Consider the following 17,184-nt stretch of genomic DNA (forward strand, 5'->3'; position numbering starts at 1 on the left):
GCCCGCCTTCAGCTTGCGGCAAGATCTCTGACTTTTCCTGACCTAGCTCAACTTCTGGAATTGTCTGCCAGAGAAGGTGTGTCAAGCACCCACTCTGGGTAAATTCTGGCAGCTTCTGTTTCTTGGAGCGTTTTTTTGCATGGAGTTCTTGTTCCTTTTTTAAATTTAAATTTTATTATTTATTTATTTATTTATTTATTTATTTATTTATTTATTTATTTATTGCTGCTCTGATGTTTGCTGATTTGTATGGTCTTCTAATGGCTTTGGAATGCATCAGGCACTTGGAATGAAGTGAAGAGGTGGGATCCAAATTTACTTTCCTTAATGGAATAAATAAAACAAGATTCCTGGTGAGTTCTGTCCCCATGTTCCAGCGTGTAGTGGTTAAGAGCCGAGGCTAATCTGATGAACTGGATTTGTTTCCCCATTTCTACATATGAAGCCAGCTGGGCGACCCTGGGCTAGTCTCAGTTCTCTTAGCTCTCTCTCAGCCTCACCTACATCACAGGGTCTGTTGTGGGGAGGGGAAAGGAAGGTGATTGTAAGCCGGTTTGATTCTGCCTTAAGTGGTAGGTAGGGTTGCCAACCACGAGGTAGTAGTTGGAGATCTCCCGCTATTACAACTGATCTCCAGCTAACAGAGGTCAGTTCCCCTGGAGAAAAAGGCCGCTTTGGCAATTGGACTCTATGGCATTGAAGTCCCTCCCCTCCCCAAACCCTGCCCTCCTCAGGCTGTGCCCCAAAAATCTCCCCCCGGTAGCGAAGAGGGACCTGGCAACGCTAGTGGTAGAGAAAGTCAGCATATAAAAACCAACTCTTCTTCTTTGAGCGTGTGGGGAGGGGATTTATTTATTTGTGACAGGTATGTGGTTACACCCATTTCTAAAGTACTCCGACGCTGTCGATCCAGTGCGCCTTTGCAGCTGAGTTTAAAGTTCAGCATAAAAGTTGGTCTCTTCCATTTGATTAATGAGTGGAAGCAACTATCAATGCTAAATAAACAACTGCCTTTTTAATCCCCAGCTGAAAAGCCGCCGACGGCACCCCCTGCAAGCAGTGAAGGGCTTTTGTACCCAGTGCAGGCATCTGTTGTGGTTTGCAAGGAGTTGCGTTACACCTGCAGTTTGTTTGCACAGTATTTTCCGGGCTTCCAACTGAACTGCTTTAAAGAGGGGAAAGAAAGCATGAAACATGCACCAATGGTGCATTCGCATATGTGTCTGTGTATGTGACAGGGCACCTGTCCTGGAGAAGAGCGTACACAAAGAAGGCGTCAGAGATCATGGAGCATATTGACAGTTGATAAAAAACTGAAAAATAAAGTCATTTTCCCCCCAATATGAAATCACTGAGCCTGTTTCCAAGCTGGCTAGATTAAAGAACACAACTTGTTTGGAGTACGAGCAGCAGGCCAGGCAGAATGACACCTTTGGAGCATTTGGACATGCAGCCTAACACAGTAAAGTAGAGACTCGTCTCTACTTAAGGATAGATGGAGTCACATTCTAGCTGAATCTGAAGAAGTGAGCGGTGGCTCATGAAAGCTCATACCCTGCCAGAAATAGTGTTAGTCTTTAAGACACTTCTGGACTCTGGGTCTTTTCTACTGACAGTAAAGTAGGCTCAGCCACCAAATAATGATAGCAGGGCAGAAAACAACAAGAGAGAGGTGATGTGCTATTGGACAGCAGTGGTCATCAGGTTTTCTGTGCAAGAGGAGCAAGAGCAGTCTATCTGAACAGCATGGATTTCTGCAGAATGATTTATCAAGGTGCATGACTGTCCCTAACTCATCCCTGTAGTTATTCCATGGGAGGCAGGGGGGAGGATGGAATCTTAGATGTGGGAAGTTGCTCCCAATTGATTTCATGATGATCAAGGGAGGGGGAAGCAGAATACAGTCAGGGCCCAACACTAGGCAAACCTAGGTGATTGCCTAGGGCACCATATTTTGAGGGGCAAGAAGGAGGAGGAGGGTTGGTTTTTGTATGCTGTCTTTCTCCACCAATTAAGGAAGAATCAAACCAGCTTACAATCACCTTCCCCTCCCCTCCCCACAACAGTCACCCTGTGAGGTATGTGGGGCTGAGAGAGTGTGACTAGCCCAAGGTCACCCAGCTGGCTTCATGTGGAGGAGAGGGGAAATAAATCCAGTTCACCAGATTAGCCTCCGCCGCTCATGTGGAGGGGTGGGGAATCAAACCCGGTTCTCCAGATCAGAGTCCACTGCTCCAAACCACTGCTTTTAACCACTACACCTCGCTGGCGACAGGTGCCTCCTCTACTGGCTTGAACAGAAGCTTGGCTTTAACTGGCTTCTAGAATCTCCACATCTGTTCACTCTGGTCTTATAGAACATGGGGGGCTTTTGAAGCGCTAATCCATTTTGATTTTTACACTGGTCATTTCAATTGCTCAGTAAGTAAAACATTCATTATAGACTTCTCACTTGAATGGGGGAGGCACCAAAGTCATAGTTGGCCTTAGAGCTGCCAGCCTCCAGGTACGGCCTGGAGATCTCCCAGAATTACAATTGATCTCCAGGCAACAGAGATCAATTTACTGGAAAAAAATAGCTGCTTTGGAGGGTGGACTCTATGGCATTATACCCTGCTGAGGTCCTTCCCCTACCCCAAACCCTCCCCTCCCCGGGCTCTACACCCAAATCTCCAGGAATTTCCCAACCCAGAGCTGGCAACCCTAGTTGGCCTAGGGCACCCAAAAACCATGGGCCAGCTCTGAACACAGCTTCTCCAGTCTGGGCATCCAAACTAGCCTCAAAACTCTGCTCAGACAGGGAACTCAAATATTTAACTGTTTCTATTTTAAACAAGGAACACTTACTCGCCGGAGGTTGTTAACCCACAACAGCGCTCTCCTATCTTTTTGAAGTTTCATAGATTCACATTCCGCACATGAGTCAACTGCATTTCATAGCATGGAGCGCCTGCTGGCCCCCCGTATACCCTCAAAGCAGCTGAAAGGCGAAGGCAGCCAGAAGAACCTTTCAGTGCCCCCATAAAACAAGCTCAGTCCTGCCTTCCTCCTTGCAATCCCCCCCAGCTTGCTCAAGACCACCTCCAACTGGGTGAGGGGCAGGAATAGGGTTGCCAACATCCAGGAACTAGCTGGAGATCTCCTGCTATTACAACTGATCTCCCGCCGATAGTGATCAGTTCCCCTGGAGAAAATGGCCTCTTGGGCAATTAGACTCTATGGTATTGAAGTCCCTCTTCTCCCCACACCCCGCCCTTATCAGGTTCTACCCCAAAAACCTCAGGTTAGGGATGTCAGAAGAATATAATGCCACAGTCTCTCCACCAAAACGGCCATTTTCTCCAGGGCAACTGGTCTCTGGAGATCAGCTGTAATTCTAGGAGATATCCAGCTCCACCTGGAGATTGGTAAACCTTTGCTGCACTCTGCTCATGTGCAGGAACCCAGAATGCACGCATCCTGCTTGTAAGCGTAGCTAGTTAGCCACTGTCTTTTCAATTGGATGAGAGGACTGCTTTGAAGAAGGAAATGTTGTTTTATTGCTTCCTCCTCCTGCTGTTTTCATAGTTCCAAAGAAGCACATCTGACCTTCCTGGGAACCCGGGTGCTGAAACCCTCCATATTCTGGATTGTTCAAGCACAAGTGATTATGACATTGTTTAATGTGTAATCCAAACCGTGCTGGGTACTACCCCAATATGGAAATCCTGCCCTTTAGTAAACAGCAGAGCAACTTAAAAAATCGTTCTTTGAAAATCACCTGCCCTGGCCTAATCTTGGCCAAGCAAAACATCCGCACGCTCACAAACCGACTCTTTTTTTTGCTGTAGATCTTCTAAACTATTACAATTGCAGTCAAGAGTGCCATTCGAGATTTCCTCCTGCTAGTTCTTTGGCTTCCCCCGTCCTGTCTGTTTACGTGGACAGGTTTCTTATACTATCTGATATAGGGTCAGCCGAAAAGACCAGAGGGATTGTAGAATCTGCTGCAGGATTTGGGGAGGGGGTCTTGAACAAGGCCTTCCCCAGTTGTAGGTTGCCAACCTCTAGGTAGTAGCTGGAGATCTCCTGCTGTTACAACTGATCTCCAGCTGATAGAGATAAATCCACCTGGAGAAAATGGCCGCTTTGGTAATTGGACTCTATGGCATTGAAGTCTCTCCCCTCCCCAATCCCTGCCCTCCTCAGGTAGGGTTGCAGGTCCCTCTTTGCCACCGGCGGGAGGTTTTGGGGTGGAGGCTGAGGAGGGTGGGGTTTGGGGAGGGGAGGGACTTCAATGCCATAGAGTCCAATGGCCAAAGCGACCATTTTCTCCAGGAGAACTGTGATCTCTATAGCCTGGAGATCAGTTGTAATAGCGGGAGATCTCTAGCTACTACCTGGAGGTTGGCAACCCTATCCTCAGGCTCCACCCCCAAAATCTCCAGGTATTTCCCAACCTGGGTTGTCAACCCTATTTCAACCCCTGTGTAGGTCCTTGGCTTGCAACATGTGGAACTGGCAGGTCCTTAAAGGGCTGTGTTTTCAGTGACAACATTCAGTTTGGGCATTTCCTGCAATCTTTCCTCGGGCACAGCAGCGGCTCCAAATCTTCAACGGACACCCTGTACCATCCGTGGGATCCCAAAAAACAAAAGAGGTTGAAATGTTGGGGGTGTTCCAGGGTTCTTGGCATGTAAGGAAAGCCATGAAGAATCACTGTTCCTCCTGAAGGATTATTAGCAGTTGTGGCAAAACCTTTAAGAGCCCCCCAGGGCTGGGAGACGTCTAGTCTGTGCTCTTCTGCACGAATGTCCTGTTCTTTCACAACTGCAAATCCCCTCTCCACACACTCCACAAAGTTCTCTCAAGGGTTTTGCAGGAAATTAGCAAATTTGAATAAAGAAATCCTAGCCAACTCATCCTACAAATTTTGACTAGTTAATTGATCATTTAAATCAGCATACAAAAAAAAAACCCCTTTCTTTTTTCATAATGCTCACATGTCAAAACAGAGGTCATGGGGGGGAATTCCTTCTTGTGTGCGAGAGATTGGGAGGCAAGGTTGCCAACTTCCAGGTGGCAGCTGGAGATTTCCCACTATTACAACTGATCTCCCGGTGACAGAAATTACTGGAGAAAATGGAAACTCTGAAAGGTGGACTCTATGATATTACAGCCTGTTGAAGTCCCTTCCTTCCCCAAACTCCCTTCTCCTCAGGCTCCACCCTCAAAATCTCCAGGTATTTCCCAACCCAGAGATGGCGAGAGAAAGGGATTGTCTTTTCCAGTGATTCTTGTCTTCTCATAATGTGACCAAAGTACGACAGCCTCAGTTTAGTCATTTGAGCTTCTAGGTGTGAGGGTCTGTATGCCTGGCCTTTGGTAGGCCTTTGCCTTGAATGCTTTTCCCCCACTCTGGACGTAGCCATGGGGGGGGCTCTCTTGCAACGGGACGAGAACGGTCAGCTGAAACCTTGTGCCTATTTTTCTAAAAAAATTCTCCCAATCCGAAATCAACTGGGCCATTTGGGAGAAAGAAGCCGCTGCTGTTAAACATGCCCTCACCATTTGGAGGCACTTTCTGGAAGGGGGGAGACCCCTTTTGAGGTTTGCAGCGATCACAAGAATCTAGAGGCTTTGAAGGGGGCTAGAAAGCTCACCGCCAAACAGATTCGTTGGGCACAGTTTTTTGCCAAATTCCGCTTTGTCCTGAAACATGTGCCTGGAAAGGATAATGTGTTAGCGGATGCTCTTTCCAGGCTTCCCCAGTACCGCAATGACTTTGATCGGCCGGTGGATTCCCTGTTTACCCCTGAACAGAGAGGGGAAGTCTCGGGACTCGCAGTAACCACCCGATCCCAGTCCCGCCGCCAGGATGTTCCTCCCCTCAAAGGAATCCCGGAGGCCTTCCAACAGCGACTCCGGGACGCTTCTCTGAGGGAAGCGGATCAGCAGGTTCTCCCCGCACAGCTCGACCAACAGGGCTCCTTATGGTTGCAGGGGGGTAAGCTTTATGTCCCCAAGGTACTCCGAAAAGAGGTGCTGGGACTGGTTCACGGGGCCAAACTTGCGGGGCATTTTGGGTTTGTAAAGACTTTGCATTTATTGCGGCGTCAATTTTGGTGGCCAGGTATGAGGGCCGATGTGGAGTTGTACGTGCGCAGCTGCCCCATTTGCGCCACGGCCAAAAAACGGATGGGAAAGCCTCCCGGACTCTTAAAGCCTCTGGAAACCCCGACCATGCCCTGGGAAGTGATCGCCATGGATTTCATCACAGATTTGCCCCCAAGTCGGGGAAAAACTGTACTGTGGGTGATAACAGACTTATTCTCCAAACAGGTTCATTTTGTTCCTTGTGCGGGACTACCATCGGCCCAGAAGTTGGCTAAACTGTTTATTAATCACGTGGTGAAGCATCATTCGATTCCGAGGAAGGTCCTCTCCGACAGAGGGGCTCAGTTCGTAGCCAAATTCTGGAGGGCCTTCCTAAAAGTCATGGGGGTGGAAGAACAAGGACTTTCTTCAGCCTACCACCCCCAGACCGATGGTCAGACCGAACGGGTCAATGCGGTTGTAGAATGCTATCTAAGGTGTTATGTCAATTACCACCAGGACGATTGGGTGGACTTACTGCCTTTTGCTGAATATGCCTACAATAACGCCCCCCATTCCTCCACAGGTTTCAGTCCTTTTCACGTGGTTTATGGAAAGGACTTTGGACCCTTTGGTTCTCCTAACATCACTCCTGAGCTTGAGGGAGTGCAGGAGGTTCAGGATTGGATACAAGTAGTGCAGACCACTTGGCCCTGGCTGCAAAAGAACCTGGAGAGGGCCAAGCGCAAGTACAAAGACCAGGCCGATAAACATCGGTCTCCGGGGTGGGAACTCAAGGTGGGAGGGCAGGTTTACCTTTCCACAAAGAACCTACGGTCACTTCGGCTTGCAAAAAGCTTAGTGACAAGTATGTAGGTCCTTTCCCCATCACCCGGGTGATCAATGACGTCACGGTAGAGTTGGAACTTCCCAGGTCTCTTCGAGGGGTGCATCCGGTGTTCCATATCAGCCTGCTTAAGCCGTACGTCGCTGCCCCTCAGTTCCACCCCCTCCCTAAGTCTGAAGTTCCTACAGTGGTGGGAGGGGAATCGCATCTTGAAGTTTCTAAAGTGTTGGACTCTAAACTGAAAAAGGGAAAGCTGTTCTATTTGATCCGCTGGAAGCACCTGGGGTCCGCCCAGGATGAGTGGGTGGCTGCTCCCCATGTGGCGGCTCCCCGTCTGGTTCGAGAGTTTCACTCTGCCTATCCTGACAAGCCTCGTCTGCCCGGACTCGGGGGAGGGGGGCCTTAAGGGGGGCAGAATGTGAGGGTCTGTATGCCTGGCCTTTGGTAGGCCTTTGCCTTGTATGCTTCCCCCCCCCCCCTGGACTCGTAAAAGCAGTCCAGGTCTCTTGACTTTCCTTGGTTCAGGCGCAGCGTCTGACGGGCCCCATGTCTCTCTTGGAATGTCTCTCCTTCTTCCCACGTCCCTCCCTTGCTCTCACTGACTCCCTTCCACCACTGTGGCCTTGGTGGGTAGATAGTACTAACAAGCTCTGAGTTCTTTTGATGTTTTGTACCATGCACAATTATCTCGTAGGTTCCCATAATACACGTTTGACATCTGCTTCCCTGTAGGGGTTATAATTCTGTCTTTGTGAATTCGGATACCAGTGTAAGACTTGTACCACCTGAAGCTTCCAATAAAGATCCTTGTTTCTGCATGACAGTCTGGGCAAGTGGTTTTATGGAATTTGCACAGGGAGGTCGGGAACTCTCACACTAGGGTCAGTTTGGCCTTGATTTGATCTATAACCCACTGATTGGTTTTTTTTGGCAGTCCAGGGTATCCATAACATTCTCCCCCAACACCACATTTCAAAGGAATCTGCTTTCTTCCTATTACCTTTCTTCATTGTCCGGCTTTCACACCCATACATAGTAATAGTATAGTCAGGACCAAGATACAAATCTCATTCACGACAATAGAACATTCCCCCCCCCCGCCCCTCATCAGCTTCACTGAGGCCATTTTTGCATGGTCAGATTTGATGCTCGCTCAAAGCTCTTTTTTAAAATGTGACTTTAAAATTGCTTATTCACGGTCCTGACGCAAAAGGAGAAATCCCCCTCGCCTGTTCCTTTGTTCCTGTTTGCATAGCCATTAGCATGTGCTAACGCTCCTCTGTTGTTTTGCATGGTTCCTTGAGGGGGATTCTGCACAGCAAACACCAAAGGCCGCATTAAATGGGCTCTTTAGTAATTCAAAGGAGGTATGGGCTGGCTTCGCAGTCACTTCCAGAATGACTGTTCAGTGTGCAAAATTCAAAAAAATATGCGGGGTAATTCAGCCTGGAACGCACTGCTAATTACCATGCAAAAATGGCCTGAGCGTTTCGCAGCCAGCAGGTGGCAGATTCACCCCAGAAACATCCACACATACAAGTTTCATGAGTCTCTGATGTGTTCTGGAAACTTTGTGATATAGTTGGTCTGCCATGCCAAGAACAGCAAAGCCAACAATCCCCTGGGGCATCTATTCTCCCTGCAGGGGGCTCCAACTCCCCCCTCCCATGCTTTTCTGGAGGGGTTGCCAACCTCCAGGTAGAGCCTTCATTTCACTTTCCTTTCAAGCTCCCGTGACCCAAAGGTCTTGAGCAGTAAATGGGGAGCCTTTATTTCTTTAAGAAAAATATGGTGGAGAGATACTTGGGCCACCGCCAGTGTTATTTTTTTTACTTCTATCCACCGGCAGAAAGGGGACTACTTTGTCTTTTGGTACGGTAGCAGATAGTTTAATTAGAATAGCGGTAATCCGTTGATTGCCATAAGTAATATATAGGGCAAAGCTTCTTAAACTGTGGGTAACTGAATGTGGGGGTTTGAAAAAAAATTAAATTTTAAAATAAATTTCTTTGTGATTTATTATTAGTAAATGTTTGATTTGTATACCTATTTTATATACCTATATACTGGGGTCGCGAGTGGAAAACGTTTAAGAAGCCCGGGTATAGGGGACATTCCAACATCATATGAGATAGTGTGTCAACTCTCTTCAGGTCACTTCGACAAAGTCTATCTGAATAAGGTAAGTTAGTATATCTTCCATTTAGCATTGCCAAAGGAGCGGCGTTCAGGTGAGCAAGGCAAGGTAGAGCCTGGCGTTCTCCTGGAATCACAGCAGATCTCCAGACTGTAGCAATCAGTTCCTTTAGAGCTTTTGATGGTGGACTCTATGGCCTTATACCTTGCTGAGGTCCCTCCCCTTCCTGTTTGTTGTGATTAGAAGCATACCAATATTCTAGATAAATAACCACACTAGATCTGGGGGGGAAAAAGACAGGAGGCCAGTGGGGAAACCTCTCAAGCACTAGGAGCTTGCCAATGATATTGTCTAGATTCTCCATTGCCAATGAGTGTATGAATCTTGGCAATTCCAACAGCAAGTATGGAAGAAGCTGATGTACAGAAGCGCATGAGCATGCCATGAGAACACTGCTTGTATATGATGAAACATTAAGTCAACAAGGCTACCTGCAAAGGTAAATCCTGACTCACAAAGAAGGCCACCATCCTGAAACCTCTTCCAGCTGCTCCCGCTTCAAATCACCCTTTGCTGAGACTTTTCTGATGGGCTCATTCAGTTACTCCTGGCTCAGAGAGGCAGGTGAAACTCCATCTGTCAGATGCTGCATGCTCAGAGCACCTGGACTCCTCTGAGTGTCATTTGGGGGGGGGGCTTTGCCGTCAAGTCACAGCTGACTTAGGGGGATCCCCATACAGTTTTCAAACCAAGAGATGTTTGGAGGCTGTTTGATGATGCATCCCTATTCTCTCCAGGATCAGAGGAACATGCCTATTCTATGAGGTGCTGTGGAACACAGGCAAGATAATGCTGCAGCCATCTTGCTTGTGGGCTTCCTAGAGGCACCTGGTTGGCCACTGTGTGAACAGACTGCTGGACAGACTTGATGGTCCTTTCTCTGAACAAGCAGGGCTTTTCTTATGTTCTTTAAGAGGGGAGTGGACATGTTCATGGAGGAGAGGGGTATTCATGGCTACTAGTCAAAATGGCTACTAGTCATGATGCATACCTACTCTCTCTAGTATCAGAGGAGAAGGCCTATTATATTGGGTGCTGGGGAACACAGGCAGGATGGTGCTGCTGCAGTTGTCTCGTTTGTGGGCTTCCTAGAGGCACCTGGTTGGCCACTGTGTGAACAGGCTGCTGGACTTGAGGGGCCTGGGTCTGATCCAGCAAGGCTTTTCTCATGTTCTTATGCTTCTGGTTGGAGAAGCCAGTGCCACCTGCTTGCCAGTCTGAATCAGGGAGGGTGCTGCCTGCCCTCTGATCGTTGCCCAGGGGAGGAGAAGAGGGAGAAGAGGAACCGCCCTGGCCACAGCGAGTGGAATGGATGACCAGGGAGGCAGGACTCAGGAGGGGTGGGACAGCCCAGTTCTTACAGACAGGCCCAATGCCACCACCACCACCATCTCTGAAGTTGCACCGCAATCGGCCCTGCCAAGGCAAGGGGCCCTCAGTAGCTGCCCAACAAAACCACATCCAGCACCAACCCTGATTCTTGGTAGTGAATGCCTCCATCTTTAATTCAGAAAAAAAGTCTGTCTCGTTTTATAAGATGGGACCTTGGCCATCTTCTGGGCATGGAGTAGGGGGTCACTGGGAGTGTATGGGGGGTAGTTTGGAATTTCCTGCATTTTGCAGGGGGTTGGACTTGATGACCCTGATGGTCCCTTCCAGCTCTCTGAGTCTATGATTCTAATTTTCATCCGAACCTGCCATTAATATTACAAGGTAGGGTTTCCAGGTGTTTGTGAGGTGTGGCTACTTATATTTGCCCCTCTCTCCATCTCAGCATGACATGTACGCACACCACAATCCCTCCGATAACTCATCTTGCTTCTGTTATTTGCCACTGTCCAGTGAAATACCACATAGTTCCAAAGAGGAGAAACAGATAACTCCCCCCCTACTCAAGTTTGGTTAACCAAAAAATGGCCCCAGTCTTAGAACAAAGCAAATGCCTTGTTCCTGTGGGAGCATGCTCAGGAGGATGTCTTTTGTAATAAACTGGGAAACCAGGCTGAAAAAAGTATTTCAGCTATTTCTCTTGCTTTGCTTAAGTGGCAGTTTTAAGTACTGAAGCTGGTTAATCCCCCCAAATGCTTAATGATTAACAGGGGAAATGTATTTCCGTAGAAAACCAACACGACAAAACAAACAGATATTTGCCTTCTCGTATAAATGAAAATGTTATTATTAACTCCCGTGTGGTGCAGTGGTTAGATGAGGACTGGGGAGGCCTGTGTTCAAATCTCTGCTCTGCTGTGAAGCTCACCGGTTGCCCTTTGGCCCATCTCTCTTTCTCAGCCTACCACCTTCACAGGGTTGTTGTGAGGACAAAATAGGGGGAAGGAACCATGGAATCAACCTGAGCCCTTCTTCTTCTTCTTCTTCTTCTTCTTCTTCTTCTTCTTCTTCTTCTTCTTCTTCTTCTTCTTCTTCTTCTTCTTCTTCTTCTTCTTCTTCTTCTTCTGTGCTCAGTGGTAGAGCATCTGCTTGGCATGCAGAAGGTCCCAGGTTCAATCCACGGCATCTCCAGTTCAAGGGACTAGGCAAGTAGGTGATGTGAAAGACCTCTGCCTGAGACCCTGGAGAGCCGCTGCTGGTCTGAGTAGACAGTGCTGGCTTTGATGGACCAAAGGTCTGAGTCAGTATAAGGCAGCTTCATGTGTTCATTCTCCACCTTACTGAGTTTTAATTGGGGACTCTGACTGCTTTCCCCAGGCTTGCCGTGGACCTAAAAGTGCCAATTTGATTTTACTGTTGAGGGAGGGAGGGGCTTCGACAGGGAGTATAATGTAGGGTTGCCAGTTCTGCGTTGGGAAATACCTGGAGATTTTGGAGGCGGAACCTGAGGAGGGTGGAGTTTGGGGAGGGGAGGGACTTCAATGGGGTATAATGCCATAGAATCTACCTTCCAAAGTGGCCATTTTCTCCAGTTGAACTGGTCATCTATTGGCTGGAGATCAGTTATAATAGTAGGAGATCTCTAGCTAGTACCTGGAGGTTGGCAACTCTAGTATAATGTCATAGAGTTCACCCTCCAACGCAGCCATTTCCTCCAGGGGAACTGATCTGTGTAGTCTGGAAATCAATTGTAATTCCCAGAGATCTCTGGGCCCCATAGGGTTGCCAGCTCTGGGTTGGGAATTACCTGGAGATTTTGGAGGTGGAGCCTGAGGAGGGAGGGGTTTGCGGAGGGGAGGGGAAGGACTTCAACGGGGTATCATGCCATAGAGTTCACCTTCCAAAGCGGCCACTTTCTCCAGGGGAACTGATCTCTGTCTCCTAGAGATCAGTTGTAATCCCAGGAGATCACCTGGAGGATGGCAACCCTCAGGTCCCACCTGGAGATTGGCAACCCTAATTTTGCCTACACTTGTTTGTATTGTTGGGACACCACACTCTGGTTCCAGAAGTGTCACAATGAAGAAAAATGAACAAGAGGCTACCTGGAAAGTTGGGATAGTTGACATTTCCACATGGCAATATAATAAAGTGACCCAAATGTCTTTGCTCTTTGTGCAGTCTTGAATTAGCGGGGTTTTTTTTAAATAAAAAACAACAACAACACTATCCTGATGAGGTCTTCTACATAAAGTGGACATTTGCAAATTCTCGAGTTTAACAGTTGGCCCAGTAAGCGACATCTCCATTTGGTATAATCTCAGCAGCCTCTCTAGTACGTTGAAAAGTGGGGGATCCCAATCCTACAGGGGATATTAATCCTCAAATGTTTGCACCTCTTCGCCCGCTGAGCGGCAGGACAGAAGTGGAATTTGCAGCAAATCTACAAGCTGACTTTTGGCTGTTTCATTCCAAAACAGAAGGGAGGAAGAATTCCAAACGTCAAAGCTGTTATGGAGAAAAAACAGGCGCCTCCTGCTCCCTCCTTTTCCAAACCCGTCATTTGCACTTCGTTGAGAATTTTTTCCCCTAAACAGAAGTCTCTCAATCCCTTTGCCACTTTCTGGACTGGAAACTATTTTAAAGACACTTTGCAGATGATCTTTACTTGTTACGTGACAGTGGCAACATTTAGGATTATGAACTCTGGATTGGAGAATCCCTGGAGATTTGGGGTGGAGCTAGGTTTGCCAGCCTCCAGGTACTAGCTCCTGCTATTACAACTGATCTCCAGCTGATAGAGATCAATTTACCGGGAGAAAAATGGCCACTTTGGCAATTGGACTCTATGGCATTGAAGTCCCTCCCCTCCCCAAACCCCGCCCTCCTCAGGCTCCGCCCCAAAAACCTCCCACCAGTGGCGAAGAGGGACCTGGCAACCCTAGGTGGAGCATGGGGAGGGTGGGGTTTAGGTAGGAGAAGGACCTCAGCAGGATATAATGCTGTAGAGTTCACCCTCCAAAGCAGCTTTTTTTCTCCAGGGGAACCGATCTCTGCAGTCTGGGGTTCAGTCAGAATTCTGGGTGATTTCCAGGCCTCACCTGGAGGTTGGCAACCCTAGCAACAGTGTTGTGACAGAGACAAAAGAGAAAGTTGGCATCCCCTATAAAGCTGCCAGCCATGAAGCTGTGCAAGAGATGCTCTGCTGGATTTACACAGGAGTCCTAAGCAGGGTTTGGAGAAGGGAGGGATTTCAATGCCATAGATTCCACCTTCCAAAGCGGCCAGTTTCTCCAGGGGAACTGATTTCTATCAGCTGGAGATCAATTGTAATAGCAGGAGATCTCCAGTCCTGAAACGTCAGGAAAGAAAATTCCAAGACCACGGTTACACAGCCCGGATAACCTACAAGAACCAAAGCCCTAAGCAGGTCTACCCAGAATCCTACTGAAGTCTACTCAATATGCTTTTCTCCCTGGTAAATGTCCTTAAGAGTGCACTGTAAATCACAGTCCTTAAAAGAGATCAGGTCCTCCAGGAGTTGACATCATCCCGCCCTCCAGAGTTCCAGCAGGACCAAGATAGATAGATAGATAGATAGATAGATAGATAGATAGATAGATAGATAGATAGATAGATAGATAGATAGATAGATAGATAGATAGATAGATAGATAGATAGATACATACATACATACATACATACATATAAAGGCACTGGAATGATTGACAGGCATTGTGGAGATCTGGAATGTTGCTTTATTCAGATTATTTAATGATGTAAGTGACTTCAGTCCTGCCTTGAACCATGAGGAAAGGTGTGGAATAAATGTTTTAATGAAAACAAACACACAAACTAGGCATTTGATATTTCATGCTGACTTTATAGGGTTGCCAACATACAGGTGGGACCTGGGGATCACCCAGAATTACAACTAATCTCTGGACTACAAGGATCACCCTCTCACCCCCAGAGAAAATGGCTAGTTTGGAGGGTGGGCTCTATGGCATTGTAGCCCACTGTGGTCCCTCCCCAGGTTCCATCCCCAAAATTTCTTGGAATTTCCCAACCCAAAATTGACAACCCTTTCTGAGGGTAAGGTTGCCAGCTCTGGGTTGGGAAATACCTGGAGATTTAGAGGGTGTGGCTTGAGGAAGGTGGGTTTGGGGATGGGAGGGATTTCAATGCCATAGATTCCACCTTCCAAAGCGGCCAGTTTCTCCAGGGGAACTGATTTCTATCAGCTGGGGATCAATTGTAATAGCAGGAGATCTCCAGCCACCACTTGGAGGTTGGCAACCCTATCGGAAGGATAGTAAACTGAATCCAGAAGACTGTCAAGAAGTTAACAAGTCATCCCTAAAAGGCAAAAAAGGGAATAGAATCCTAGCCCTTTACCAGGGACTATGTGTGTGTGTGAAGTGGCTATAACCCAAGTAAAAATACACAACCCTTGGTAGTCACGATTTCCTAATTCTTATGGCAAGGTGTTTTTTTTTTTTTTTGCCATTTTGCGATGATGGACCAGCCTGCCAGTTGGGCTCCCCCCGCCAGGCACTGAGGGGAAAAACACTCGATGAGTGAGAAGAGTCATTGGTGGCTGAGAAAGTCCCAAAGCAGCAGCGGTTCTTTGGCTTCCTCAGTTCAACTCTCTGCCCCTCCAGTTTGGGGGAAGGTGTTGCTGATGGCTTGTGTCTGGGGGAGGGTTTATTTGGCAACGTACCCCTGGGGCTTATCTTCTTGCTGTATATACAGCACAGACAGAGCAATGGAGCATCCTGTGGGCATGCTCTGTTATTATTTTTTTTTAACCTGTGGATGATATGCCCTTTGCAACTTCCTTATTTCTGAAATGTATTGGGGGGATTGTTTTGATGCTATTGATAATGTATGCAGGATAGGATGCAAATGACTACTTCCAGATAGGGTTCCAGCTCTGGGTTGGGAAATACCTGAAAATTTTGGGGTGGAGCATGAGGAGGGCAGGGTTTGGGGAGGGAGGGAGATCTCCAGGCCTTACCTGGAGATTGGCAACCCAAACCTTCACACCTAAGTGCAAGGCATGGCTCAGAACTCTAGACATGGAGCTCTCAGGATGTATTTGGTTTGGACCTCTGTGGAAAGACTCTTGCTTGTTCTGGCTCTCATAGGCCATGGCAGCTCCTCCTCCAGATATTAAGCGGGGAATTTTTTTCTGACGTGTACATAGAACATAAGAAAAGCCCTGCTGGATGAGACCAAGGCCCATCAAGTCCAGCAGTCTGTTCACACAGAGGCCAACCAGGTGCCTCTAGGAAGCCCAAAAGTAAGACGACTGTAGCAGCATTATCCTGCCTGCGTTCCATGGTACCTAATATAATAGGTATGCTCCTCTGATATTGTAGAGCACTGGTTCCCAACCAGGGGTCCATGGACCCCCAGGGGTCCGCGAGAACTAAATTAAGGTCTGCGAAACAAAGTTATAAACCCATAATAAATAAATATTTTCAATTAAAAGTTCTCTATCATTAAAATATATATTCAAATATTATTCTAAGCTTAAAGTTTAACTAACAGTTATGATTAAAGTTTATTTTCAAATTCTCTGAATTTTTATTTTGAACCTGGGGGTCCCTGCACTGAACAAAAAAGTCCTAGTGGTCCCTGGTCAAAAAAAGGTTGGGAACCACTGTAGTAGAGAATAGGTATGCATCATGACTAGTAGCCATTTGGACTAGTAGCCATTGATAGCCCTGTCCTCCATAAGAACATAAGAAAAGCCCTGCTGGATCAGACCCAGGCCCATCAAGTCCAGCAGTCTGTTCACACAGTGGCCAACCAGGTGCCTCTAGGAAGCCCACAAACAAGACGACTGCTGCTGCATCCACAGCACCTAATATAATGGGCCTGCTCCTCTGAGACTGGAGAGAATGGGTATGCATCATGACTATCCCTTTTGACTAGTAGCCATGGATAGCCCTCTCCTCCACGAACATGTCGACTCCCCACTTAAAGCCTTCCGTAAAATGATGGGGATAATGTACCAGTGTCATTCTGTCTGTCAGGCTGCTGTTGATGGTGCAGGAGCCGGGCCACTAAAAAGGAGGTGGTAGCCTGGCCCCCAAGTGCTCAAGATGAACAATCCCATACTCTGTCTTGGCTGAAACTGCCATGGCAGTTTCACCTCTGAACATTTCTGCATTTTCGAGAGCCAGTCTTGACTCAGGGCTGGCCAGCCCTGCGATCTGATCCCCTGACCACTGTCTTCTTTAATAGGAAATGTTATCTTTGAACACGGCCTTTTGGTCCAGTGATGCATGTCGTTCTCACAGGTGCTTCCTCTCCGGGTCTCGGTTGAGCCGCCCTGAGGGACTCCAGATTTTTGTAAAGAGTCCAAAATAATAAAACCAAAACCAAACTTGTTCTCTTTTTTAAAAAATGGTTGAACGCATCTGGTCCATGCCCTCTGTCTGCTGTAAACAAACAGAGACGCATCAACTGCCGTTAGCAAAGATTTTAGCTATAGACCCCCCCATATAACCAAGTCCTCCGGAGTAGGTGTTTCCGATGGGGTGTCCAACACCCCTGCCTGAAAAACAAAGCTGAGCTAACTCCCATGAATGGCAGTTTCTTTTTCTCAGGCCTTCAATGCATGCTTGCAAAATGCTCCTCTGATTAAAAGTGTCTTTGATGTGCAACATTTTCTCCGTTACCGTCGCCTTGGGAGAGCTGTGTGTTGTGGCAAAGAGCAACACAC

Source organism: Euleptes europaea, chromosome 14 (assembly GCF_029931775.1).
Source record: "Euleptes europaea isolate rEulEur1 chromosome 14, rEulEur1.hap1, whole genome shotgun sequence".
Taxonomy (NCBI): domain Eukaryota; kingdom Metazoa; phylum Chordata; class Lepidosauria; order Squamata; family Sphaerodactylidae; genus Euleptes; species Euleptes europaea.